Source organism: Agelaius phoeniceus, chromosome 4 (assembly GCF_051311805.1).
Source record: "Agelaius phoeniceus isolate bAgePho1 chromosome 4, bAgePho1.hap1, whole genome shotgun sequence".
In the NCBI taxonomy this organism is placed as follows: Eukaryota; Metazoa; Chordata; class Aves; order Passeriformes; family Icteridae; genus Agelaius; species Agelaius phoeniceus.
This window is the reverse complement of record NC_135268.1, coordinates 6,853,510-6,878,754: the sequence shown is the minus strand read 5'-3', so window position 1 is coordinate 6,878,754 and position 25,245 is coordinate 6,853,510. Positions and strand designations below refer to the sequence as shown.

General features: G+C 36.9%; 1 long non-coding RNA gene across 1 annotated transcript in view; it reads left to right on the top strand.

Annotated features, from left to right (window-relative positions):
• Window positions 1–4,610: 4,610 nt before the first annotated feature.
• LOC143693804 (uncharacterized) overlaps window positions 4,611–25,245 on the top strand; it is a 29,475-nt gene continuing 8,840 nt past the window's right edge. Inside the window, exons 1-3 of the long non-coding RNA XR_013181761.1 lie at window positions 4,611–4,746; window positions 15,829–16,032; window positions 16,714–16,868. This is a non-coding gene — a long non-coding RNA (uncharacterized LOC143693804). The remainder of the gene's footprint in view (window positions 4,747–15,828; window positions 16,033–16,713; window positions 16,869–25,245) is intronic.

Sequence of the window (25,245 nt, the reverse complement as noted above, 5' to 3'; positions counted from 1 at the left end):
AGCTTTCCCAGTGTGGGACATAACAGTGGTGGGCCCCTCTCTGTCACACAGGGAGTATCTTAGGGGTGAAATCTCTCTGCTAAAAGAAGGAGATTAGGATATGGAAGCACACCTTTGTGTACAGCTCTGTGGGGTGTAATCCAACTTCCTGGAAAGAAAGCAGATAAATCATTACAGGTTTGGTACACAGAATAACTGAACCTGGGTAACCTGACACTTTTTTAACTCTTGCAAGCTGAAGTCAAATCATAAAACTGGAGATCCTGGTAAGCTTTCTAATGGTTAAATGGCTTAAAGGTTTTAGAAAAATCAGGAATTTGTGAAGTACAAGTCACCAGTGTTTTATACTGTAGTTAAAAAATGCTGTATCTCTATCCCAGTTCAGATCAGATGACCGATACATTTAGCCTTTGTGCCTTAAAGCTACTGCATATGAATGTGTATATAATGTTCAAAATATGTGTTCAATAAAAATTGGATTTCATTTAATATCTGTATCAAAATCATGGATTCATGATTGACAAATTGTTCACCTTTCTTTCCTGTCCTAGGAGATGCACGGAAGAGAGCCAGTGATGATATGTTGTCAAGGTAAAATGACTGCTCAGAAAAGGGGAATATTGGGAGTTCCCGTTTCAATGAATAACATCACTGGAATGTTCACCCCATCAGGCAGCTCTGGAAAACAAGCTTTCAGAAGGTCAGCAGCTCATGCTTGTAACCTTGCTGCCATTTGTCTGGTAGGATCTCTCTTCATTGTAAATCTGAATGCATTTATTAGGATTGCAAGGAAGAGAAAGTCTGAAGAGAATATTAAAATAGTTGCTATTGTGCCAGGAAGAAATTGTTTGTTTTGGCAAATAGTAGAGTCCACAGAGCTGTTGAAATGAAAGGTCATTTTCAGACTGTGGAAGAAAATAGGATATTCTTGTTCAAGAAAAGAGGAGAGGTGTGTGTGTGTGGAAGTGAACGTTGTTTCTGTTGTCCTAGCAAAGAATCAAAACGTTAACTTCTAAACTTTCAATTAATTTTTTTTAACCTATAATGACCAAATACTGTGTTCAAGCAATCCTCCAGACAGACACAAGTGGGGTTTCTTTAGCTGCAATTTTTTTTTTTTTAGCTGAGTTTGGAGAAAGAGGCAGGATGCATGTAAATGCTCTTGTTTAATCTATCAAGTTGATATGAAGTTCACTAAGGCTATTTTTGACTGTGAGGGACTTCTTGAATTGAAGAAGATAAGACACCCCACTTGCACTCTGTTTTAGGACTAGAACTTAAAATTGCAGTGGAGAAAACAGATATAACTGTTGTGCCCAATTTACTTTAATAGGACTGTGAAGTTGTAGAAGTCTGGTCTTTTGCTGTCAGTGGCAGGAAAAATCTCAAAAATGTTCTTTGAAAAATATTAAGTTTCCAAGAAGGAAGTAAATCTTGGTTGCCCTTTTGGTTTACTTATTTTTTCATATCTATTTATATGTTATTTCTAAGAGTGCAGGAAAAGGTTTTCAGATAAGAATTGTTGATTATAAATTGATGCCTCCCAGAGTGGGGAAAATAAATTAGTGCCCTCCTTTTTCTCCATATAGGTTTATGAGGTGTGTCTGCCCATGGCAGGGGATTTGGGACAAGATGATCTTTAAGGCCCCTTCCAACCCAAACTGTTCAATGATATCTGACAGAAACAACCATGGTTCTATAGAGAATATCTCACATACGTTTATTCTCCTAAAAGACCCTTTCAGACCTAATTTCTTGTAATCTGCTTTTTATCAGTGAACAAGGCAGAAACCTGCCAGGAAACTCAAAGTAAATTTCTTTCTCAACTTTGCAATGAACATCAAATTTAACAAAAGAATGGCCAAATGCTCTTCTTTATGTATATCACCTTTTTACACAATAGCAATTTGACCCCATTAGAAAACTTTTCTTAAGCCTATCTGAGGGGGCAGGGGGGGTGTCCCTAAAAAAGGATTCAAGATAGTGAAATTTGGCAGTTAGGCACCAAATATTTCCTTTGAGAATTTTAGTCATACACAGTGTTAGGGGATATGTTGACATCTGGTGTTGTAGATCTATTCCAATTCAAAAGAACACGGACAGAAATCAACAATGAGACTGTTGGTTTCATTGTATTAATAGCACCTGCAGGAAAAAAATCAAATCAATGAAATCAAAATGAATGCTAGTTGAATCACTTCACTTTGTTTATTCATCTGCAGGTGAACAAACTGCTTGTTATATCTATTTCCTAGATGCAGTTGCCCTGGATTTATTGATACTCTCACAAAGGGGTGTACCAGAAACCTTGTAATCCTGTAACAGCTTACCTTTATGCTTGAGGCAAGTTTTAAATTGGTAAATGTGAGTGTTTGGGGTGAGAGAGACAAGGCTTGAGTTTCAGAACAGTGCTGGGAAGGGTGGCCACTGAAGGTGCAGCTGGATATGGGTAATGTAGAATTAGGCAGGCTCACCCATACTCTGAGGAAGATCATCAGCAAGCTTCATTCCTTTCTTTGAAATGTAAATCATCGGTGTCTCAAGCACCTGAATACTAAACCCAGCAGCTCAAATGAGTGTAATGCTGGATTCTCTTTAGCTAACCTGTCTTTTGAAGAGTGCTGTTTTGTTTTCTTTTCCTCACCATATACTACTCTTTCTACTGTATCTTGATTTATCCTTTCCAGCCTCGTGTTGGTGAAACCTGACAGCCCTGAAAAAGCTTTGTTTTGTTAGTAGGTTTTTGTGGGCGCACTATACATAAAGGTCACTCAAACACAGATTTGTTGTTCTGCATTTCAGCTTGACACTGTGTGGGTTCCAGATTTTTTATGTAAATGGTGTTAGGATAGTATATTTATTTCCAGCAAAAAGACAGCACAATCAATTTAAAAAAGTAAATGGTGCTGCACTGGATCACACATTTTCCTGGCTAAAAATAGCAAGTACAATGCTGGGAGTTGCTGAATGCTTTCAATCCTCACTCTAAGGTAAAATTTCAAATTAGGAGTGTTTCCTAACTTCGATTTAACAATCTACTGCTTTCTGGGCTTAAGTCTTTTGTTATATGATAAAGTAGTTAAATCACAACCCTCTGGAAATACTGGCTGAGTATTTCTGAAATTAGCAGTGTATTTTAGAAAAGAATTACAAGGTAAGATTACAGGAGCCCTTGTTCTTTCTGGTTGTTTTTTTTTTTCTTTCCCCCAGAACTGTGTTTTTGTAACACCTGCTGAGCGAAACAGGATCTCTAGGTCTGTAATAGCCTTTAAACTCCAACCTTTTGGTATGTAAGAGAACCACCTGGCTAATCTAAAGACATTCTGGAATAAATAATGCTTTTTCTCCTGTGGATTAACAGCAACCTTTATAGAGGTTGCAGGCATTCTTTCTCTTGAAGGTTATTATGCTAATTTATTTTTTACATTCTTTTCCTCATACTATAAACACACATAATAATCCCATTTATTTTGTTTATTTTTAAAATACTGAAATGCTAACCACAATATAAAAGTGGAAAATACATTGCTTCCATCAGCTTCATTCTGTGTGCTTATGAGAATGAATTTCAAGTTACTCATGCCAACTTTTCTTGGCTGCATATTGCTAATGGAAAAAAGCAGTGGAACCAGGATTGGTATTGCCTTGAAGTAAAAGAACTGTAGGTGCTAGGGAGAAAGAAACATTACATAGACTGATTTTTTTTTTCTCCTTAAATTAATATTATTTTTCTTTTATTAGGCTTTCCTTTTAAAAATGAGCTGTGTTATCAGTAATGTGAATCTTAATTGAGTATTCTTTTGTCTGGCATGATAATTTTTAGCATGCTGCAGTATTGGCTATACTGTTCTGAAGGTTGTTCTGACTTCAAGTCCTAAGTAAAAGAACTTCTTACAGAGGGCAAGAAAACCTTCACATGTACCATAATTGTCCTTGGATTTCTATACACCTTAAAATGCACACTAAAGTAAGATTTTCTTTCCATCTGTTATTTTCATGGGGTTCTGTCAAGTTACAACTTAAAAATGGATTTTTTAAAAAAATAATTAAGTCTGTGAAAGAAAGCTCCTGAAATGACTGCACAGGTCCAGACACACAGGCCTTTCTTGTTTGGCCCCTGTAGCCTCCATCCTGAATCACTTGCCTGCCACCTTCTCTAGTAAAGCTTTTTTTGGAGCTGGTCCTTAACTTATTCCTCTATATTGTGGGTGAATTGGAAAATCTCTTGTGCAATGTTATGGGTCTACACCAAAGACTGTTGTATTTTCTGAGACCCCCAATGAAGGGAGGAAATGATGAATCTGACTCCGTGTTCTTAGAGGGCTAATTTATTATTTTATGATCTAGATTATATAAAAGAATAATATACAAAACTATACTAAAGAATATAGAGAAAGGATACACTCAGAATGCTAAAAAGATAATAATGAAAACTCATGACTCTGTCCAGAGTCTGACACAGCTTGGCCCCTGATTGGCCAATAAGGAAAAACAATTCACATGAAACCAATCAAACAATCACTTGTTGGATAAGCAGTCTCCAAACCACATTCCAAAGCAGCAAATCACAGGAGAAGCAAATTAGATAACATTGTTTTCCTTTTTCTCTGAGGCTTCTCAGCTTCCCAGGAGAGAAATCCTGGCAAAGGGATTTTCCCAGAAAATATGATGGTGATAAAAGAGCTGTTCAAGATGGAATTTGGGCTCTGATGCTGCACACTCTGTTCCCTTGAGATCTTCCAAGAGGTAAACAAGATACTGAACGTTCAGAGTTAATTTTTCTTTTTCTTTGATTCTTAATATACTCCTAATATCACCTTTTCAGAAAATCCATGCAGTTTCTTTCCCACCTTGTGTTCACATATAAGTCTGAAACTTGCTTAACGATTCTAATAGAAAACAGTGAAGGGAAGCAAAGCATAATATGGTGTTTGAACTGGGATGGCAAACACAAACCTCAATGAATATTCACGTGAAGGAGACTTAGTTCCTTTTCCATTTGATGTTTATATTTTGCTTTTTTCTTAATTTGACAGTGTGTTGCTTATGAAATTATCAGAATGAGTACAAAACTTCATGTTTATATGCATTTCAAATAAACATGGGATGAAAATCTTATTTAAAATAATGTCAGGTACAACAATAGCAAAATTAAGGTGTGGAAGTCTGATTATGCCAGTTAAACAAAAGGGTTTTATCCTTTATTTATATATTTTTTAACCAACAGCACAATAGTGGCTCCTATTGATTTGTAGTCTGGTGCCAGACATTATTACTGCTAAAATATAGTCCATGTAAAAATCAATGCATGCATACTACAGTACATTAATTACTGTATAGTTTTTGCTTCCCAGCTAGGTGCTTACTGATTCAATATTAGGTCTTCACATGATAGAGATCTAATGAACCTTTCTTCTGTAATCCATTATATAGTACTGCTGCAGATGTAGAACTGATTTGCTCACAAATCAGGGGAGCAAACTTCAAAAGTTGTGTGATATTGTTGCCTCCCAGGTTTTGAAATTTTTCAGCTTCTTTAAAGACAAAATCTGAAATCCCAGAAAATAATCACTACAGGATCAGATGAGCAAGTAGAATGTACGTGTGGCTGAAATGAGGAGCTACTAAAATTTATCATTAAGAAAAATATATTTGTTTGTATATTAAACTGTGGATATGCTTTTTTTTCTGTATCCATGCTTTATTATTACCTCCACCAGAATGGAGTAGACAGATATACAATTTACAGGTTTTGGTTTTAAGTGAATGGCCTGCTTTTGCAGAGTTCTCTTTGGAGAAATCATCTTGCATTAATGCTTGTTTTTTTTACATGAATCCGTAATACTTTTGAAGAAGTTTGTAGTGTTTCAGATGGGCATAAAAAGCAATTCATGAATGTACACAAACTGAAAACGTGTAATGAAGAAGCAAAATCTCTTGCTTTCCTGTAAATAGCTGCCATCTCAAGAAGTCAGAAAATGTGTTGCTTGGGATTACAGCTGGAGTTAAAGCAAGTAATCAAAACATATTTCCCTTTTCTGAAATAAATGTAGATGGAGGTGATTTTGACTTGGAAATAACTGCAACTTAAAAAACACTCTGCTGCGCAGACCCTAAACCTGACGTGTTTAAATCTTGTTAAACCCATTTTTTTCTGATGCGAGTGCTTTGAAGCTCAACTTATACATTTTAAATTTGTTTGACTTAACTCTTTGAGCACCTGGCTCACTCACACGTTTTACTGTGACATGAAAATAGTTTGAATGATAGAGCACAGTTCATAATGTTCTTTGTGTGTGCCCTGATGTGATTATTCAAGAACTAGATATTGAAAATGTTTTGTGGAGCCTTACTAAAGGAAGAAGATGCTTACTATATTAAATTTGATATCAAATTTTTAAGTAGAAAACATGGATTTTAGTTTAAGGAGTTTCACAGCTATGTTTTTTTTTCCCAGAATCCCAATATGCAACCAGTCTGATGTGCTCAGTTGGAGCACTACCAGCACCAAACACTGAGTATTTCTGTTGTTGAGTTACTTCTCTGCACCTTATGTTTTAGCTTTCTGGTCCAGCTAATCTTGCTGGGGGTATATTTGTTGTAGATTTTGCTTGTGTCTTCCACTAATTGATGGCTTAGGGTTAATATGAGTATGTTGGAGTTTTTGGGCTTTGGCTTTGTGTTTTGTGGTTTTTTTTAAGTCCTGTCATAGTTTTTGTAATGTTCTGGTTTTCTTGCCACTGGTTATAACTGAAATTCCCCACACTTGAAAGATCAGCAAGTTACTAATCAAGTCTTCATTAGGTTATCTTTTTCTTTTGGAGTTTTTGTACTAAGTTTAGAAAGAGTAGAAAAGCAATTTCTAATGAAGAAGACTGACCTAGAATGACACTGAGTAAGACCTAGGTACTTGCATATGTGATTCATCATCACATTATATTATTTTTCTTCTAGAGGTGTCTGCACTTGTGCATTCTTTCTCTCAAAGTCAGTGGCATTCTTAGTAATGCCTTTAGTGCAAGCAACTTGTTAGTATCTTACAATAAAAAGAGTTGTCATTTGAAACAGTTCTTAATTCTAAAAACTCATTTCAGGGTTTTCAGAATTAAGTGATCTGGGTGATGACCAGTTATGTCCCTAAATTAGATGAGTAACTACTGTGTTGTCATATGATATAGAAGTAGCAGCTGTATTTTTTCAGGAGTAAAATTCAAGCTACTTTCCTTGTATTTCAGTGCTTTCAAGCTGTAAGGAAATCAGAATTAATTTGCAAAGAGCATTTTCTCTGAAAGGCTCTTGGGGCCTAACATCCTTCAGTCCCTACTTGCTCACCAGGAAGCATTGTATGAACAGGTTTACCTCACACAAGGCCTTGAGTTTGGTCTTGGCAAAGAGGACAGAATCTTAATTCCCACTTCATTAGACTAGACTGTCATTAAGTCACATAAGGAAGGAATATGTGCTGTCAAATTCTCTTGAAAAAATTAAAAGAAGAGCAGGAATTACTGAAAGGCATCACATTAGTCCTTCCTTATTGGACATGTAATGAGATGAAACTGTTCTATGAAAAGTAGTAAAGAGGGGAAGAAGCTTTAAAGTACAGCATTTAAAAAAATATATTAATGCCTATATTTTTCTTTTTAATTTATGGCTGATATAATAGAGTATATTCCCATACAAAGAAGACTAGAAACTCACTTGAAATTTGACAATAACATTTTTTTCAGATAAGAGGCCTTAAAAGGCTGACTTTTGAGTTTTTAAAAATAAAAACTAGAAAAAAATAAACCCAAACATTTCAAGAAAGGTTTGCAGGTGAAATAATTTTTTATCCTTCACATAATGGAAGGCAGGTTGTGGTCATCTGAATTGTGATTTCTCTGCAGTGCAGTTGTGTGTCCTCATAACAAGATCACAGATTCAGAATATAAAATTATAGATTAGTTATGCATATTTGAAAGCTGTTAAAGAGACTTGCTAAGCTCTAAATTGTGATGGAGTTGTTTCAACAATAATTCAGAATTAATTTCCAGAGTTTGTGAAAGCTGAGATTGACACAGACACCATGAAAACAAAGTGCAGATATCTGCTAATATCACAGTATAGGACATTTTTAGCTAGAGGGTTTATAATTTTGACAGTGGATTTAGAGTTTAAATCTACACTTTCAGTGGTTTTCCATGGGTGTGTTTGTTCATCTCTACTTCAAATAAATATAGTCACTAAGTAGAGGGGAATTAATTCTAGGAGTAAGAATGAATTTCAGCTCTTTTTTCATCAATGGCAAATAGCAATTGGGTCTTTTTTTAGAAGAGAATGAATTTGAAGACACTTCTATTATCTGATAAGAGTATAGTTTTGTGAATGGTATTAATCTCCCCACAGGTTCAATATTTGTCTTTTGAGTCCATGAAGACTCTTTATGCATTTTGAATGATGGCTCACATTGATTGCATTAAACTGAATAAAATGACATCCTCAGTATTGTGCCTATCTCCTCCCTCTACCTTTCACTGACTCTACAAGTTTCAATTAAGTTGCAGTCTGATATAATATTTTTAAAGCTCCCTTTTAGATATTGCCATAGTGAACTGGATCATTCCTTCTTGTTGAGCAAGGAAAACATTAATCTGTGAAGAGAGATTTTTTAAAAATATGTATGATTTGAGTAAAACAGACATTGTCTAGCCATATTACAGGCACTCACAAATGTTTAACTTTTATTATCTTTGCTTTTAATTCACCTATTTTTCTTTTAAATTGCAGTTCAATTGTTTGGAGATTTGAACATATAATTAGTTTTCTCCCACAAAAGAAAAATTGGATTGTACTTCTTGATGGTAGGCTATCTATGGAACTAGATCACAGAATCAGAAGGTTGGGAAAGACCTTTAAGATCATAAAGTCCAACCCATGCCTCAACACCTCAAATAAACCATGGCACTGAGTGTCACATCCAGTCTTTTTTTAAACACATCCAGAGATGGTGACTGCACCACCTCCCTGGGCAGAACTTTGAACTTTATCACTCTTTCCATAAAAAACTTTTTCCTTACATCCAACCTATATATTTCCCTTGCTATGTTTTACATTCTGTGACTTAAACAGGCCATTGCATAATTGTACATATTATTTAGTGTAAAATCTGAAGTCTGTCATATAATGCCAACATGCCCACAGCCTCTGCTGGCCTGGTCAGGCTGCATGGTCCAAACAGTCACACCTGAGACAGCACTGTAGAAAATTACTACAAAAGGGAAAAAATAGAATAAAAGGGTTTGACATACCAGGGTGTAGGCTTTTGTAGTACCTCTCTTCTTAAACTTTTCCAAAATTCAAAATAATCCACTTATTTTTATCCCAAATAGTTTCTTCCCGTGTGTTCTTTTTCCTTTCTCCCTGTCAACGTTTCCGTTTTGATATCACTTGATCCATGGGGTTTTGGAAGTGGGGTTTTTGTGTCATTGTGGCCTATTTTGTTTACTGCATCAATGGCTTTGCTATTAATGAAGTGGTGTGGCTGGAGGGGGGTGTTCTTGAATGCTGATTATTCCAACAGGCATCTACACATATTGAAATAATAAAGCATCTGGGAAGTTTCAGCTTAAACTGGCATTTTAGAATTTATTGATGTTTGTACTCTGTTACTTGCTTGGAAGATGAAAGAACTGTTAATTTCTAAGGGGTTAGATCTTTTTGTGGTTAATTAAAACAGAATAATTGAGTTCAGTCGATATGAAATTGTTCAGTTTAGTTGGTGGTCTGAACAGCTCATTCAGGGTTTTAAAACCTGGTATTTGGAGTGTAAGAAAACAACAAACAGAAATTTGCTGGGTCAAAAAGCATGTGGAAATAGAGGTATAAATTCTGAAGTATATGAGCAAGTACTTCTCAGTTCTAAGAGAAGTCCCTAGAAGGAACATGTTACAAAACCTTTTGTGTTTTATGAGTCCTGGGGTGAGGATTATTTCTACTTCTTGTTTCAGATATTTACAAAATTTTATACAGTTTCCTCCCACTTTTTTAGCTTTTTTTTTGGCTCCCCCCTTCCTCTTCTGATCTCATGGCTAACATGTTTATCCCTTGCTGTGTTGGCAAATAACTGCTCAGCAGGCAAATGCCTAATGCAAGAATGTGGCAGAAATTCAGGCTGATGACTCAGGTCTCCACAGGACAGCACTTTCTCCACTGTCACTGCTCAGTGACAATTGATAGTCTGCTCTCAGAGGAGAATTACACTCTCCTTTATCATTGCTGGACGATGGAGGGTTGGGTTTTAATAGGATTCTGTTGCAGTGGGAGAATGGTCATCTGTAACTCTTAGCATAAAAGAAAAGTAAGGATTTCCTCATCAGTTTTCTTACTACAAAGTGGGGATGCTGCACAGTTTTTGTTTCACATTTTGAGATAAACGCTCAGGGGTTGTGGAAATTTTAAAAAAACATCCTATACATGCATAAGGGTTTGGGGTTTTTTTATCTCCCTATTGCACTATTTTTGACTGAGGACAGAAGATTGACTTGTGAGGGGACAGAGCAGTAAACATTGTTTATACATCCTGCTGAGACTGAAAGATTCCTCTTTGATCACTTCAGAAGGAAAGAGTGATTGAGAGAGGCTTCCCCATGTTGGGGTGGAGTTTTCCAGTCTTGCATCCACATTTTGCTCTGGAACTTTAAGAGGGTAATGGAGTAGCAAATTAGCCTGTATTTATCTTGGATTTATGTATTTAACATCCTAATATATACCTCAGAACATCACAGTCCTCTGTTGGAGTATGTCTTGCTATGAATAATTAGTGTTATCAATGTCAGGATTTTGTTACTAATACAGTCTTGTTGCATTTGGTCATTGAGACATAAAAGATTTCCAAACTCATGTTATGATTTGATTTATCCCTGTTCTTGGATTGCAGGCTTTTTCCAGTGGTGCCTGAGGCTTGCTGGGTTAAATGATGTCTGAGGAAGGCTTTAGCATTCACTGCTTGACTGCTTTATGTGGAATTAAATGAGCTTAATGATACAATATTATGGGTAGTGATGAGCAAAATAGAACTACAGTGTACAACACTGATTAAATTACTGTATTTTTCTTAAGCTAAAGTTCTACATCAAGATTTATAAGTTGATTAATGTTAGTCATGCATGAAAGCCTGTCTGAATTAGATTCTCAATGCTGCTATAGGTTATGCTTAGAGAATTCTGATACGTGTATAATCTTTGAGGTCATCTTCAGTAAGATCTGATGCAAGTAAATTAATATGGAAGAGGTTTGAATTCCACTTTTTTCCGCACTCCAAAACATTTAGGAAGGGTGCAAATATTGCCAATGTCAAAGTTATACATGTGTTATAAAATATGCACTATTGATGCTCTTAAAATGCCAGGTGTGGCTGGTTTATGCGGCTCAGGAGTTGTAGCAAGGATATTAAGATCATTCAGGTGCTGTATGTTCATGACCTTAATAAACATATGACAGCTTTTATTATCTAAAGTTTCAAACCCCAGTGTGAAGAAGGGAGGGATGGTGCTAAGTGAGGCAGAAACTCGAAGGGGTTGAGCTATTGCTTGTTTGGTTTGCTTATTTGTTACAACACTACTCAAGCATAACTTTCTTCATGACCTTTTAAATAATTTGGTACTTGATGATGTACTTCATTTGAGAGTGTGTCTCTAGCCTTGAGATTTAAAGTGGTCATTGCAAAGGAATTTTGATGTGCAGGCAGTTAATAGATTTTGATTCCATGGAAATGCTGTGGGGCAGCTCAGTCATTTGGTTTTTGACACTGGCTGCATTGTGACACTCAAGTTTTACTGGATTAAAGCAGCTGAAACTTGTTATGTGTTGACTGCTATTTCCTTTTTTGTGTTACTCCTACTGAACAACAGGTTTTAATTCTGTTAATGCGTGGCACTACTGCATTTTGCATTTGTAAATCACTTTTTTGGATCTATAGAAAAAACTATTTTTTTTTCTGCTTATGAATCTTTTGTGGGTTGAGTCTGACTTTGAAACTTCACTTCAAATTTTCTTTGAATATACCTACATAATTCTTGATTATGTCTTACTTGCATGTAATTTATTTCAGACATTCCCACTATTAGCATAGGTACAGATAATTATGAGCCAGCTAACTCAAAGAAAGGAATGGATATGTGATAATTTACCTTTCAAAAAAGTCTTCTATTCTTCTCCTAAAGCTTGCACTAATAATTTCCTCTTTCAGGAAGGGAGAATTATTTTTTCTTTGTAGCTTTTTTTCCTTGTTGAGAAACAATTTCCAATTCTATAGCTTATAGAGTTCCCATTAGTGTATGAACTACTAAAATAAGTATTGTTTCTTTTCAGTTGGAGTGTCATTCCTGTAATCAACTATGCATTCCCATCTAATGGCTATTTCTTTTGAAGCTCACTTGATTTGTTGAGTGGAGGATCTGTTTGTGAAGTTCCAGTTGAGACTGAAATTTCAGTAGAGTTTCCTGAACACAGAGATCTATTAGGAAAATGCTGACAAATATATTGCAAATATAGTTCCCTAGTAAAATGCTGAAAATATCCTACATGCTGCTGCATGCTCTTGTTGGCATTTGTACAAATACAGTACACAAGGGGAAAAAGCAATCTGTCACTGTAAGATATTACTTCCAAGAAATGCAATAAGTAACCTTTTTCAACACTTGGGAAGAAATGGAGATAGCAGTTAAGTCATCTCAACTGTGTTAACAATTGAAACACACCTGAAAAATAAATCTCATTCAACTCTAAGGTGCCTAATTTTGACATTGTATTTTCAGAGCATCACATGGAGAACAGCACAGGGCTTAATTTAATTGGCTTGTGTTGGAAAAGGCTGCTACAAGATCCTCTGGAGCAGATTGCCCAACAGCCTTAAACACAGCATAATTCCTTTCACAGAGTGGGTGGGAAATACCATCACTGCTGACATGATTGTGTTTTACACTTGGTTTGCACATATGCAGGTGTTGACATAAGGTCCAGAGCAAAATAAAGGATGGTGTCCTGAAAAGTAGTATAAAGAGAAATAAGATGCTCAGCATGGACCAGGTAATTGCACAGCTAGGAGTGTAGGACACGTAGCTTCTCTGGTTGAGTATGAAGTCTGACTTTGCTTATAACATAACAAAGCACAACACTTTTTCAATATTAATTTAGTGTGCATGAGTAAAAAAATGTAATCCACATGACAACTGATTTTTGTTAATGTTTTCTTTAAGGCAGGACATAAGAGATCTGGATTCATACTGGTTGTCCACTATAAATCAGATTAATCTTGCTCTAATTGTTTTCATTTTAACATGCCTTTCTTGAGGTCATCTGAATTCTGCTGTTTTAAAATCACTGAGAGGGTGAACTGCCTTCTGTCTTGATCTCTCAGTTTCTCTTTGTAATAGAAACCTTATAGAAAACATAGTTATCTCTTCATTTGGCTATTAAAATTCTGTTAATTTTGAAAATATAGCATCTAAATATCAGAAATTTGAGTGAAACTTTGAACTGTTATGGCATGGTTTTAACTTTTAATTAAAAAAGTATACTTTCACCAAGTTTAAAATGATAGGTAAAACAGTACTTATAAACTGGGTGGCCAAAACTGTAGGGGAAAAAAAAAAGTATAACAAAAAGATTAATTTTTTTTCTTTGAGGGCTTCAAATTCAGGTTATTTGCCAGTAAATGTTGATAAAGTCAGGCACAGGAGATTGCAGACTTTAAGCAAGCCTTCCCAGGCCAGCTTTTTGGCACACAAGAGTCTCAAGTCTGGTGACCACTAACTCACATCCCCCACACCAAACAAACCCCACCTTGCACAAAACCATATTTTGTGTATGCCTTGCTTCCTCTGTGGTGGGAGGACCATGGAGAAGGTGCAATCAGAAGGCCTGGGACAAAAAAAGGAGTAGCAAACAAGCCTGAGTCAGAGTTTAGTGTTCTGTTGCCTACAGTGCTGTGCCTTTCAAAAAGGCCAAGGGAAAGAACAATCAAAGAGTGAAAGAGACCTCAGATCACAAGTTCATTAATTATGAAAGGTAAAGAAAAGATAGCACACACTTCAGTGAAGGTGCAATGATCAGTACACACCATTACGTGTGCACAATGCAAATTGCCTTGAACCCTGTGTGAGAAGTAGTGAGCTGTTTTTGAAGAAAAATAATGAATACACTTTGGAAAGGTAGTGACATGCCTATACATCACTGAAACAGGAGGCAGGACACAAAACAAATTAATGATTATTTGTAAACCTAATAAGGAAATGTCAAGGACAGCTAGTGCACCAGAGAGTATATGAATGGGAATGGAAGAAAAGGGAAAGCCAACCAAGAAAACTACAGGAGAATTACTGTAGTAATCATTATAACTGTTTATAAAAAGAATTTAGGATTACCAGAAAGACTAACAACTCCTGGTTTTGTTAGATTCAGGATGTTTGTCAAAAACTTAAATGTTTTAATTCTCAACTGTCCAAAAAAGGATCTTTCAGATGGTGAAAGTGTAGAAAGAGAAAAAATCTTTTGTGAACCTTGGTTGCTTGTGGGAATGGAACCACCCAACCTTGTGCAAAGCTATTTAATGTGAAAAAAAATTCTCAAATGCTAACCTTAAGGTAAGCCTACTTTATGAAGTTTTTTTATTTTTTGGCCAATGGCTGAGGCACTGTTTTAAAATGTAAAAAAAACCTCACAAAACAATAGTCATAGCTTTTCTTCTTTGGAGGAAATGCTGTGTGTTCTGCTACTGCTCATGGTGGAGTATCTCTGATCTCTCATGTCTCAGGCTTTTTGGGAGAAGAGAATGAGGAATAGTTGCCAAGACTGGAAATCCATATGCACTTCCTCTGTTGTGTTTCTTAAAAATCCTTATTTTATTGTGGAGTCTTGCTTTTGGAAGGGGACCCAAAAGAAATACTTTTGCATTGGGAAAACTACATATCTCTTCAACTGTAACCTTCTCAGGGAATGGACCAAGTTTTGCAGTCTTCTAAAATAATATTAAAAAGAAAATGGTATTTTAGAACTGCTTCATTTTGTCCTCACCAGAGAAAAACATTTTCTTCCCCATTTAAAATCATGAAGTTTGTAAACTTTATCTTTTCTGCTGTAATATAAATCTTTAATAATGAGGAAAGAGAATTTTTGCAATTTGTCTGTTTTCAGCCCCAAATATCAACTGGCTCTGGTTATAGCCTAATGAAATTCAAATAGCTGGACTGAAGGTTAGAAGGGCGATGACACAAGAAGCTGATATTAATAATGTATGTGAGCAAATAGACTTGCACTAGCAGTTCCAACAGTGTGGAACAAGTTACAAAGGGAGGTCTGTCTCAATATGACCTGCACTAGAAAACAGGATTGAAACTCAAGGTCTGCAAGTTTCAAAACACAGCTTTCCTGTCTGCTGAGCTCCTGTCTAGTAAAAGCCATCCCCCGCTGTGCAGCAAATGCCCACATCATTTCATGACAATCTGGCCAAATAAGCAGTTACAGATTTTCCCCCTTCTGAAGCTGTCAGCCTTACCAAGTGTGATGTGGGATTGAATCAGTATCTGTGCTTGGTCGTTTGGCACAGTGGAAATAACCAGTTTTTGTACTGGTTTGGTGACAAAGCAATAGCAAAGTATGCGAGCTAAATTACCCCATGCTTCAGAAAATATGAAACTGCCTCATGTTTTATGCTTCCTTGGCACAAAAGGATTTGTAGCTCCATTAATTGAGCATGGATTTCCACCTGGCTAAATGATGGTGAAATACAATACCAAGACCTGCATGCTGCTTTAGGTCCTTTATTAATAATAATAATAGTTTCTTTTTTAGATAAGGATTTCCAGCTTCCTGCATTGTTTATCCTAGAATCTGTCAATGACCTGAAAGGAGGATGATCTTGTCTGTCATCTTCTCTTGAGAGTCCAAGAAAAATGAATGCCTCAGATAAAGCTCATGTCTTACATGATTGTTTTTGTGTCAAGTGTTGGATACACCCATGCCATTTTCTGGATGTATTCAGCTGAGGATTCATTGGTAAGATTGTCTTCAAGTCTTCTTAAACTCCCTTCCTGCTCATGCTGCCCACTCCTCCACCCCTCAGGATTTGTTTATGTCAATTTTTCTTTCAAACACCTGACAAGTGTCTTATATAGAGAATTAAGATAAAATGGTAATTTTGAAAGACCTGAATTAGTTAGCATACTTTGCATTTTGATAAAGTGCTTCAGAGATTAAGAAAAAATTGGCATTTACTGGGGCAAGCCTAGAAATTAAGTGATGATCTTTATTGGTGGGCAACCATTTATCAACCGTCTTCAATGGTTTCCAGACTTTATAAAGTGACAAGTGAAGCCAATTCTTGGACGGATAACACTTGAGCAGAGTATTTAGTCACTGTTGTCAACTTTGATCCATCAGATTTTGATGCAGGTAGTTGATCTGATGATAAGTGCAGCCTGTCTTTTGTTTATAGGCAAAAAGATATTATAGTCTTCCATTGCAGCATTCTCCCAAAAGCTTTATCGGTTCTGTTTGTTGCTCAGTGGATTTATGAGGTCTCTCTTGCTACATCATCCTCCTGACTCAGCAGTATCTGCTGTAAAGATGAATGATGTTGCACCAGAATAGACTCTGACCTGAGAGCAGCCTTGCATTGTGTGCCACCAAAAGAGCTAGTGTAGTCTCTAAATGCTTTTAGCTGTATAATTTCTTCAGCAGTACTCCTGTTACTCTGTGCCCCTGGAAAGGACTGGAAGAAGATTATCTGCCTTTCACAGAAGAAAGCATTACAAGTATCAAATGCGTGCTGTTCTCTTGGTGATGTTATTTGGCTGTTCAACACTGACTGCAAGATGCCTGCTCCTGTGGATGTAAGTAATCTTTTTCAAACAGTTAAAGTTAGATCACCGATTGCCCTGCACTCTTCTAAGTGGTTTATCACCAAGTAAAATTTCTGGAGTGTTAACAGCATCTTATAAAAAGTAACTTGCTCTGGTATGTGTGCTGCTACTCTCATGCTAGACAGTTCTTTGGTAGCTAAGCCACCACTGAAGGAGATGAGACAAGTCACTCTTTATCTTATCCCTGAGTTTATAGTTAATTTAATCCAGGAAAGATGCTTGCTTATTTGCCCAAAGGCAAAAGGCAAGCAGGGGCTAGCATCTGGATTTTCTCAGTCCACTAACAAGCAGTCCCCATTTAAAAAAAGATACATATGTCCTCCTGGTCTGTCTTTATGGTCTTCTCCTAACAGACTTCAGCACATTTCCTGCCCTCTGGGGAGCTGAGTAGGCAGACATGTCATTGCATTTAGCATGGTGGTGTGCTGAGATCATAAATCCTGCTGAGAGGAGCCTTCAAAGCTCAGGTGAAGCAATTCACTCATTATCACTATCCAGAATTTGGGAATCTTGCTGGCCTGCATTGCAGCCCAGTGCATGGACAGAAGGAATGTATTAGAGGCATGCTTTCAGCTTTTCTTGCATAAGAGAGCTGTTGCTGGGGTTTTTTGGAAGTAGCTCTGGTTCAGCAGTAGCTCCTCAGGATCAGGTGCCGTTTGCAGGGGTGAGAAGCAGCACTTGTTTGGGATGTGGGAAACACAGGAACCATTACCTTTCAGTGGCTTCTGAACCATTCTGCCCTTCACTAGTCGTTCTTGATGTTATTTTCTTATTTATCTTTGTTAACTTGCTTCATTACTCTTGTATTGTTTTCACTGCCGGTTATTTAAAGATGCTTTCATTCATGGAAAATGAAAATAAATTCTGAATTCCTAATGTAACCTTTCCTAAACTAAGAAGCCAGCCATGGGATACAGCTCTCAAAGCATCTTTAAAGATTTCTCTCCTGCTGCCGTGCTGCTGTCCTTGCTCTGATGTTTATTCTGTTGGTGAGGTTGAAGCCTCATTATCACTAAGGAGTGAATCTCAGAGTTTATGATAAATAATTTCGTGGAAACCTCAGGTCAGCAATAAACAAAAAAGAAAGCAGAATGTTAGGGGTTGTTGAGAAACAAACAACAAAAGAGTACATCATGTACTAATCCCAGGTTTGCCTGCATCTCATTGGATACCATATGTAGCACTGGTTCCTGCTGATTTTAAAAGGATACAGTGCATCAGCAATAGGTTCAGAGAGGGACAGCAATAAACTGTAAAGCTATCATCCAGTTTCTGTTTAAGGAACAACCAAATGTGGAAAAACAGTTTCACAGTTGGAGAGAGATGATAGACAGAAATTATATATGGGTTCAGAGCATATTTTTGAATCCACAGGCCTTTTTTCTTTTCTTTAGTTGAAGGTCATTAAAGGATAATATTTTCTCACATGTCATGAAGAAATTCCTTACTATGAGGGTGGTGAGACACTGGCACAGGTCACCCAGAAAAGCCTCACCCTGTAAATATTCAAGGGCTAGTTGGACAAGACTTTGAGAAACCTGGTCTAGTGGAAGGTGTACCTGTCTGTGATGGCAGGGTTAGAACTAGAAGATCCTTAAGGTCCCTTTCAACCCAAACTATTCTATGAGTCTATGATTATTTTTTTTTTTTTTCCTAGAGAGAAAAAAATCTGGAACTCTCAATGATTATTTTTCGTTCCTTTCATGATGTTTTGTTACATACAGGCAATGTCTGATAGAACAGAAAAAACCCTGTCAATTTAAAAATTAAAATACTAACCAATTGCATATTGGCAAAACCAGCAAAATTTAAATTGGGTAGCTAGTTGCTATAGCCTCAGGCTGGTGCATCAAGTAGTTTGATAATTATTTTCCTACTTGTCAGAAATGGAGAACTGCTAAAGGCAAGCTCTGTACCGTGTAACACACATACATGAGTTCCGCATTTGTACTGGCTCACATGCTGACAGACTGCTCTGGAAAAATTAATGATGCCAAACTCTTACAGCAATTGTCTTCTAAACAGGGCTGTTAAATAAGGCAAGTCATGCCTTGAGAGTGATTTGTTTGTTTGGGGAAGGGGAAGTGTGGGGGCAGGAATCAACTCTGACTTGGGTTATATTTAAAAATTTTCCTCTGGACTTCGGAGGAACAATGCTAGGAAAGTAGTTTTTCCAGCCTCAGCTTCTCAGCACTAAGTGAATTTTTTCTTTAGTTTCAGAGTGCATACAATAAGCATATCTTGTGTTTACATTTGGAACCGACTAAGCTAGTTTCAACATATCCCAATTCTGTTCATCTCCACCACAAATGCAACCCACGCCATTCTCAAATCTGTCTGGTAGCTTTGATTTCCACAGACACTTCTAAATAAATTAAAATTTAAAAGTCCGTGGTTTTTTTCTGTTCTAACTTTTTTTGAATATAGATAGTGCTTTGCTTGAAAGTAAGTAATTCCAATTGACATAGAACTGATGGGACTGCCAAGATGTTCAATAATTTTTGGACAGGAATGTCCCCCCAGCCTTGAATTCCTCCTAAAAGTCCTTATAAAGAAATCCTGTTGCACCACTGAGACTCAGTGCATCGGGTGAGGTTTGTTAACAGGATTTAATGCTTTTAACAAAACCAAAATTACATTGAAATCCCTTGCAGAAAAAATTTGTTCCATTCATGGTGTGTAATGCTGCAGATCGTGTGATGTTTTGCAGTTCCGAGTGTCAAAAGACACCAGCCCCGAGGGCTTGAGATGCAAAAGCAAGACAGAACAGACCTGGGTCTGGGTGTGACTTTCAGCATGCTCCCTGGGAAAGGCTGGGAGCTCTGGAACTAGTGATTCATGTATACTACTTAGAATATTTTTTTTTTTTGCAATATTGCTTAATTCATTAATTACTATAATTGCTTACTTAATAATAGGGCAGTGAAGCTAGATCTGTTTATGCCTATGAAATTGAAAATTGCATGCTATGGCACACCTGTCTGCAGCTAGGAAATGTTTTACGCTGTTTGTGTTATTGTATTTCAAAGATTATTTTATTGAAATGATGATAATTTAGGTTGTGGCATTAGTTCTTAATAAGGCACTAAAGTAATATTGCTAATTAGAGACTTAAGAAAATGGGATTAGAATCCAAAATAGGGATCAGAGTTAAGAATAGGTCATTTGGATCTGGTGTAGCCTGAAAATTGATATGCTGTCTCTGCAAGACTTTCAGCTCAAACAGTAGGATAGTGAAATTGTCTCTTGATCAGAAACTCACAAACCCTGTGTGTTGAGGAGGGGAAGGAGGGGAAGGGAGGTCATGTGTGGCTGGTCTGAAATCAAGTTTATGTAGAGAATTCACAAAAGGTGAGCATGGCTGTTCACATGAGCCTGCTCTCCATAAATTCAGGGGAGGGAACTCAAAGTTGTGTTGTATTTTATCTGTTTCTACTGTGTTTAAGAGCAGGTGTTTAGTACACAGTTCAAAGATTCTTGTGGACAGCCTGGGTGAAGTTTGGGAAGATGATCTCCACCATTTACTTGTTCAAAGAGGCAAAGGTTGCAAAGAGAGAGACCTAAAAAGATTTTTTAATGAAACAGATTTAGGGAGAAAAGGAGAAGGAGAATGAAGGGAGATTCATGAGAAAAACAGGTTTTTTTATTCCTCAAGCAGGATGTGGCATATTAATGTAGCAATTCAGAAGTGTGTTCAATTAAAATGTGTTGTTGGAACTCAAAAGATATTGGAACGGATGAGTTTTTAAAAAATTATTCCAATACCAAAAGTTTTAATTATCTGGTGTGAATAAAATGCAACTTTTGCTCAGTTACTCTTATTAAGGAAGGAAGTTAAAAAGAAAGTCTTCAAAAGATGTGTAATTTGGTTAAATTAATTGAGAGCTGGGTAGCACAACCCCTCTGCCATTCCTCTATGTTTTTATGAAAACAGGTAGATTTATCTATCCTTTCAAATGTGTAGCTTGTCTAACTTTCCTGGGAAAGAACATGTATCATGCAGTGCATGTACTGAAACAAAAGAGTATTTGATCATTATGTGCAGAAAAAAAATGTCCCTCAAACCATCCGCTTAACACCAAATCTGTGGTGGTGCTCACAGGGGTCCCAGGACGAGGGAAGAGATGAGAAGCTTGACTCCATGTTTCAGAAAGCTGATTTATTATTTCATGATAGATATTGTAATAAAAGAAAATGATATACTAAAAGAAAAGAGAAAGGAGACATCAGAAGGCTAGCAAAGGAAAAGAATGGAATGATAATAAAATCTTGTGACTGCTCACAGCCTTGACACAGGTGGCTGTCATTGGTCATAAAGTAAAAACAATTTCACATGCTGGGTAAACAATTCTCCAAATCACATTCCAAGAATGTGATACCCATGCTGGGTAAACAATTCTCCAAATCACATTCCAAAGCTTCTCAGCTTCTCAGGAGAAAAGATCCTGGGAAAAGATTTTTCAGAAAATATGTCAGTGACACCGAATCCTGTTCACAAAGTTGCTGAACAATTTCAAGGGATGATAGTAGATGTGTAAATGTTGCTCCAATCCATGGTGAATATCTGCTGGATTAGGCAGTCAGTTTCCAGTGGGAGATCTGGAATTGGATCTAAACTTCCAGTATTATATAGGTGGAGAATTGGACACCTCTGCCTGCAGTACTGGGTCAGTTCATGTCATGCTGACCAGGCATTCCTGAACTTACCAGGGGGAAATGCTACCCATGGGAATGGATCTTTAAACTCCTGTAAAGCTAAAATTTAGATCCCTTTCTTCATTCCTCTTCATTCATCTTGTGACTGACAAAACAGTTATTTTGTGGATATTGATGCATAGTCTGTTTTTTTTCTCACTTTGTTTTGTGTCTTTAGTGGATTGAGAGATTTAGGAATGCAAGCATGTGCTCTCCTTCCTCTTTTCCACCCCTTCCCCTGCTTAATTCACCAAATGTAGCTCACTGGTTAGCATACTTTTGTAGGATGTGAAATCGAGGTGCCAGTTTCTTCAGGAAGGGAGTTTGCCTTTGTTTGTTTGTTTGTTTTTAATTTTTTGCCTTCTAAACTATTTTGCTGAGTTAGTCTGTGGTATTTCCTAGCTCTTGAATTTAATTTTGTTATGAACAGCAGAGCAACATCAAAGATTAATTGGGCCAAACACACATTGCTCTCCCTTCCCAGGGAAGTGTCCTGATTATGAAGTATAGGTCTGTTTCCTTCATTTTGTTCTTCAAGGATTACTTATTAATATGACTGAAATTATTTATTCAATATGAAATGAAATGCATGCTTTAGGATGCAAACCTACATAGCTACCAAATGACAAATGGTTAGAGCTTTCTCCTTCTGGCCCATTGCTTCTTTAGCTATTAGACATTATAATAATTTTAATAATACGGTTAGGCAAGAATTTTGCCTTAGAGATGTCCATTGTTTAGTTTTTAGGATGACTTCCCAGGCTGAGGGTCATCTTTATATTGGTTTCCTCCAGCAGAGGATAATCCTGACTGTACAATATCAGGATGAAAGTGATCCTTGCTTTTGTTCAGCTGTGTCCTTCACAAAAGGAAATTATGGGCAAAGCATCTGTTGGTAATAATCAGGTTTCTCAAGAGCAAGGTGGAGAAATTAGGCCTGGCTCATGCTTAGCAGAGGAAGAGATGAGAGCTCAGATCTATTAATGAGAAAACATGAACTTCCTCCTAGAAGGAAAAGCAATTTATATATATTTTTTGGGATGGTTCATCTGATCAGGTTTATCAAATAAATGCTTTAGTCTTTACCTCCTTAAGGAGATGACATTATATACTTGAACACCATTACATTACAATATAGCATTATAGAAGGTTACTTAAAATACAGATGACAGTTTTTAGAGTTTTTGTAACTCCTTGCAGTGTTTTTATGGAAGTGACCTTGTTGAGTCATGTCTTTCTCTTCAAATGTCACCAAAGAGACAGAAAATCCCCTATGAAAATTTGCATGAAATTTCAATTCCACCAATGAGATCCATTGCCCTTTAGAGTCACTGTGATTACAAAAGTTAAGTCTGTCCAAACATAGTAATAGTGGAAGTTATGGATCCCATCCCCTAAATATCTTACTTTGGAAAGAAATCAATTAATGCATTTCTGATCCAAAAGACATGCTGTTTTATTAATTAGTGTACAAGGAATTGTTGGGTAAGATGATTATGCTCAATTAAGCATAATGAAACTAATTAATATAGCTTCTGGTTTTAGGTGGTTGAGTTAATAATGGCATTAAATGCTTCTGTTGTGATATTGCTTGTTCTAGCAGAGAAAAAAGTTTAAAAGGAAAGAGGCAAAAGTGGGTTTTCTTTGTTTCTCTTTCAGTGAGCATAATAATTTCCCCATCATAGTAACAAATGCAGAATAGTTTACATTTCTTTTGTAATTGCTAATGCTTATAAGTACACAGTATTAAAATGCATTTTAAAATTTTGCATCATATCCTTTAAAATATTTAATTACGACGTGGTTTCAAAGTACCAATCACAATAAAGGGAGTGTACTTCAAAGTAAGCAAGATTTATTTACCAAACACCTCATGCCCTGTTATGAAGGTCTAGAAAAGGGCCACAACAAATGCTGTTTGCAAAGGAAGTGGTTCCAAGTAAGGATTTCCTCTGGGTGTTACCGTGCCTTTCTGGCTTCTGCTGCTTTGTTTTGAGGAGGTGGCAGTGGAAAGTTGTTTCTCATGGATTCACAGAGGGTAATTTTATGCCTCAGAGTTCCTAAGCCACCAAATAAAGAAGAAACTTGTGATGAACCAGCTTTGGAAGTGTTTAATTTCTCTAGTTGTATTTAAATGAGACAAAATGAAACTTTGCAGCATTAGCAATTGCTGTCATAACTATTTCTCCAGGGCTTTTTACTGCATAGAATGGAATAAAGGGGTTGTGGAGGGGATGTGTTCACTTCCCTAGGATGCAAGCTGTACTCCTAAGGCTCATAAGGTGCACTGATCCAACACTCTTAGCAGATCAGTCTCTTCAGAAAGTGCACTGGGCACAGTCTTAGAAAAGACTTGGCAAAACACATTGCCCTGCCCTAGAATCATAAGCAATATATTCCTACTTTAAAAAAATCTGAGCAGCAAAATCTTGGTTTAAGGAACATGTAAATTTGAATTTCAGGATATAACTACATAGGTATGTAGAAATAGGGTAGAGGAATATACCAGCCAGCAATAAAATACCCAAATTTTTTCTCATGGTGATTAATCCTGAAGTAACCTGTGTTTTCATAGGCCCAGTAAAATGCAGGCCAAATGTCATTTGAACAATTTCTATTTGTTTGACATTTTTATGAGAAATATTTCAGCCTTTTCTGCTCTACAGCTAGTGATACTGCATCTCTTGTCAGTAATACATAAACTCAAACTCTAGATTTTTTAAAATTGATGATAAAATTGACCCATGCTGCTATATGAGATTCGTCTTCAACATCTGCTCTAAATATGCACCTGGTAAGAGCAGTTGCCTCTGTATTGGCTTGGAAGTGACAATTGTCTGGAGCTTTTCCTTTGTTGTGCAAGAATGAAATTTTAGCCTCTGCTAGATGGATTTTCCCACAGCTGTTACCAGCTTGCAACACATCTTTCTGTTGTTGCTGCAGCTGTGGGTGTCCTGGAGCTGGCTCATGTGGTGCTCAGTGCAAACCACCAGCTCAGTTTTTCTGTGAAAGGACAAGAAGTGCTTGCATGTACTTTCTTTTTTTGCTTCTGCTACTTGTGGAGGACTTGTGATGCATGAACAATAAATGTCTCCAAAAGCAGCCCTATCTCAAGTGAGCTGTTGCTGGAGAAGTTCTGGGGTTTTTTTTTTAGGAATGATCTGTAACATGAGCTAATCACTTTGTTTGTATGAGGTCTTTTCACAGCAAAGCCAGAAAGATAAAGCCCTAAAGCAATTATTGTACACTTTGCTGCTTCTATTCCCTCTACATCCTTGCTCTCCCGACAGAGACCATATTATGCTCTTTTTCCTTGCTGCTGAGAAGCTCAAAACTATGATACTGTTCTAACTTTATGAGCTTAAAAAAGTGGCCAAAAGACATGCAAATGAGAGACAGAAAATCTTTTCAGTATTGCAGAAAGTGTACAAAATTATTCTGCTATAATTGGGTAGTTGAACTGAAGGAAGAAAGTGGTGATTCAGAGATAAAAGTGGCAGAGGCACACTCTTGTAAGATGCTGCTACTTCCATTTTTTCCCCATCCCAGTCAGAGGGAATTGGCAGCAGAGGGATGGAGCTCAACTTTGTGCTTCACGTGTGATATTTCTAAGCAATACCAAGATAAAGTGATGCAGAAAAGTCTCTTTTAA